The following is a 4,620-nucleotide window of genomic DNA, read 5'->3' as shown; positions in this document are numbered from 1 at the left end:
TCAGCATCCTCTCTTCTTTGCCTTTCAACTTCTAAGCCCAAAAGATAATCATCGGCAGTAATATTCAGGAACTTTGCTGTTTCAATCATTTTCCTTCCCTCATCAGTTCTAAGGGCATCACGATACTGCCTTAGATCCATACCCAGTTGCCGAGCCTCATGAAATTGAGCTTTCTCTTCATCAGTATGTAGCCTTTGACCACTATTATTTAGATACACACCAATTTCAATGCCATAAGTTAAGGCAGTGATGTATAATGGCTGATTAAGAGGATGATACAGCAATCTAACTTGGCGTATCCTTTCAGAAATAGCTGCTTGTCTTTGCTCAAGCAATTCAGGTACAGTGATCTCCAGTCTGTAAGCCTCTCTTTCATCTGGATTCATCCTTAATAGATCTGGCTCACAACGGGCAACTGAATCATCTTCCCAAGTTATGTGTTTGTCATGTGGTTTTAGGGAAGATGGAGGATACATGATTGATTCTGATATGCCTGAAGAACTCACAAAAAATTGATTAATACGTTCATCCTGTGTTCTGTTAAAATAAGCAAGAGTCCGGGGAGAGATATGTGATTGAACAAATAAGTGATCTCCTCTACCCCAGACTGTGAACAGTAGGATCAACAGTATCATCATCTTGTTTAGCACCCAGCTCAGCTACCTTGGCTGGGTCTTCAACATTTGTTTCACCCAGCAGCACACTACTGGCTGGGTCTTCTCTCACAGCACTCCTTGCCGTGTCTTCAGTACCAGCTGATTGATTAGTATCAGCTGGCACACCTGCCACAGTATCTTCATCAGCTGCCTCAAATAGGGGTCCTTTCTTTAGGGGCTGGTTGTCCCTAGGAGTAGATTTCACCCTTTGTCTGTCGATTGGAATGGGTTCAACTGATGGTTCTTATGTTGATACTGGTTCTTGTGGAGGCAGATAGGGAATAATAGCAAGTTGCTCCCCCTTAACATCATCAACATCAAGGTCTGTTATTTCTGCTGGTTGTTGTTGTGTAGCTGGCTGAGCAGAAGATGATGGTCAAGAAGATGAGCTAGTTTCTAACATTGCATCTAGCCATTTCATGAACACGTCAGCTCTTACTCCTCCTGACCCAGTAGATTGCAGATAATCTTTCATTTCTTCAGGAGTCATTCTTTTGATCTTGTCTGCTCGCTCAGTATACAGCTTTGCCCTTTTCTTGTCATACTTAACCATGAACTTAGCATTTCTTTTACGAGCATCTCTTTTGTACTTTTTAATGCTGATTAGTTCATCATTAATATCCAACTTGTTTGGGTCCAGGCTTCTTCTATGTTCAATTCTGTGTTGTTTACGAGCAACATAAGCCTCCCATTTGGCATTAAAGGCATCATTTAAATCTTGCTGTCTCTTCTGATGTCTCTCCAGTTTTCTTTTCATTTTCCTTTCAATTGTTTGAGAGACAACAAAAGATTCAGCAACAGCCAGCTCAGAAACATCACTGGGCTTACTGCCAGAACTAATATCATCCACTGATGTGGCAGACACACTGGGTTGAGATTCACCAGCTGCATGTACACCAGCTTCAGTATGAGCGTTGCTGGGCTTAGTGCCAGCACCTTGATCAGTACCAGTACCATCATCATCACCATCTCTCCTTTGCTGTTTAGGATCCTTTTCATGCTCATGCTCCCCCTCAGATTGTTTTCTCTTTTTGAACTTCTTTTTAGACTTCTTCTCCCCCTTTTTGTCATCAGTAGGGGCAGAAGGGTGATCAAGGGAAACGTGTGCATCAAGCTCACTATCTGACTGATAATGCTAAAAACGAACATATATTTCATAGCATTATCCTTCAAGAAAGACAAGCTTTTAGTTGCAATTGTTCTATTTCCAAGTAATTATCGTTTAAATAATAAAAGGTGAAGACAAAAGACAGATTCGACAATTTAAAGACGCAAACGACCAAAAAGCTAAAAAGTACAAGTTACAATTCAAGTTGTTCAAATTATTGATGAGAAACGTCTAAAAATTACAAGAGTACGAGCCACGGAACGCAAAGTACAAAATATCTAAGCGTACGAAAGGACTTTCGAAAATCCGGAATCGGGATCTGAGCCAACTATCAACGCGCGACTCAATGAACCTAAAATTACAAGTCAACTATGCACAAGAATATAATATATATATATATATATATATATATATATATATATATATATATATATATATATAATTATATAAAATTATATATATTATATTATATATTAAATAAATCGAGCAGCCCACGTTTTAAATCAATGATTGAGTCTGGAGAGCCTGTCCATGCGATAGCATGGCAGATGCAATGGAAGCCCATGCGATCGCATGAGCCCTAAATTCTGGCCACATCTATAAATAGCAATCGAATTTGGACGAGAGGAGTACACCTTATTCACTGATCTCTGTCACTCTCTCAATATAAATATATATTTATATTTTAATTATAATTTAAATTAAATTAATAATAATAAGGTTATAGTAGCGAATATTTTAAGTTTGTAAGTCAAAATTCTGTCCGTGTAACACTACGCGATAAATACTCATTGTAAGTTATGTTCAACCTTTTTAAATTAATGTCTCGTAGCTAAGTTATTATTATGCTTATTTAAGCCGAAGTAATCGTGATGTGGGACTAAATATTAAAGACTGGGTTATTGGGCTTTTGGACCATAATTGGAGTTTGAACAAAAGACCGACACTTGTGGAAATTGGACTATGGGCTATTAATGGGCTTTATATTTGTTTAACTGAATGATAGTTCATTAATTTAATATAGAGAATTACAATTTGACGTATCTATAAATAACCACATACACTCGATCGGATACGATGGGCGGGATATTTATAAATACTAATAATCGTTCATTTGACCGGACACGGGGATGGATTAATAGTCAATGGACTCATTAAAACAGGGGTGAATTACATACAAGGAAAATTGGTGTTATTGTTAATAAAGTATTAAAACCTTGGATTACACACAGTCGATAACCTGGTGTAATAATTAACAAAGTATTAAGACCTTATTACAGTTTAAGTCCCCAATTAGTTGAAATATTTAACTTCGGGTATAAGGGTAATTTGACGAGGACACTCGCACTTTATATTTATAACCGATGGACTATTATGGACAAAAACCAGATGGACATATCGAATAATCCAGGACAAATGACAATTAACCCATGGTAATAAATTAAAATCAACACGTTAAACATCATGATTACGGAAGTTTAAATAAGCATAATTCCTTTATTTTATATCTCATCGCACTTTTATTTATTGTCATTTTATTTATCGTACTTTAAATTATTGCACTTTTAATTATCGTACTTTTATTTTATCACATTTTTATTTATCGTCATTTACTTTACGCTTTAATTTAAGTTATATTTAATATTTTGCATTAGGACTTAAAATCGACAGACAGGTCATTAAACGGTAAAACCCCCCTTTTATAATAATATTAATAATACTACTTATATATTTATATTTATACAAATATAGTTAATAAAAATATAGCGTTAACTCAGCTGTATCCATGTGGAACGAACCGGACTTACTAAAAATTACACTACTTTACGATTAGGTACACTGCCTATAAGTGTTGTAGCAAGGTTTAGGTATATTCATTCAATAAATAAATAAATAACTTGTGTAAAATTTTATCGTATTTAATAGTATTTCGTAATAAAAATATAATCTATTTCGTATACACCCCGCACAACATCAAGTATTTTTGGTGCCACTGCCGGGGAAGAAAAGCGGAACGCTATATAAAAAAATATATTTAGTTTTTAAGCTATTTTTGTAAAAATATATTTATATAAGTTTTAAATATTAAAAACAAAAATATAAAAAAAGTGTGTGTATATATATATATATATATATATATATATATATATCTATTTAAGTGTTTAAATAAAAAGAAAATATATTTTATATAAAGTATAAAAGTATTTTTTTCAGTTCTTAAAAATATAATTTTAAATATCACTTATATTTTAAATTTTGTAAGAGTTATAAATTAAAAACAAAAAAAAAATATACGCTGAACCTGCAAATTTGAACCTGCATAGTAATCTGAATCTGCATCCATGCGACTGCATGGAAAAATAACCCTCAACTCATGCGATCGCATGAGCTGGGGTGACAGGCCTGAATCGTCAGATGTACAGATTAGGGTTACGTATTATTAATTATTATTATTAATTAATTAAAATTAGGGTTTTAATTTAATATTAATTAGTTTTAGCTTTAATTAAATTTGTATTTTAAGTTTTAAGATTTAATTAGTTTTATTAACTACATAAATTATTACTTTTATAAAATAATAAGATAAAAATAATATTTTCATAAAATTGTATTTTTATCAATTTAGTTTCTTTTTATATTTATATCTTTTTAATCGTTTATTCGTATATTGTATATTTTTCATTCATAATTAGTTCGTAACTTAGTATTTTGCCATAGTTATTTTTATTTCTAGATTTTTAGGCTTTGCCGTAAAATCTCTTAAGTGCTTTTTCTTTAGACTAAGATTTAGGTGCTTTAGAATTTTGCGACGTAGTTTATAGATTTTAGTGCCTATTTAAGTAATTGCCGTTTTCC

Source organism: Rutidosis leptorrhynchoides, chromosome 6 (genome assembly GCF_046630445.1).
Source record: "Rutidosis leptorrhynchoides isolate AG116_Rl617_1_P2 chromosome 6, CSIRO_AGI_Rlap_v1, whole genome shotgun sequence".
In the NCBI taxonomy this organism is placed as follows: domain Eukaryota; kingdom Viridiplantae; phylum Streptophyta; class Magnoliopsida; order Asterales; family Asteraceae; genus Rutidosis; species Rutidosis leptorrhynchoides.
The sequence above is the reverse complement of the archived record's forward strand: the minus strand, read 5'-3'. Positions refer to the sequence as shown.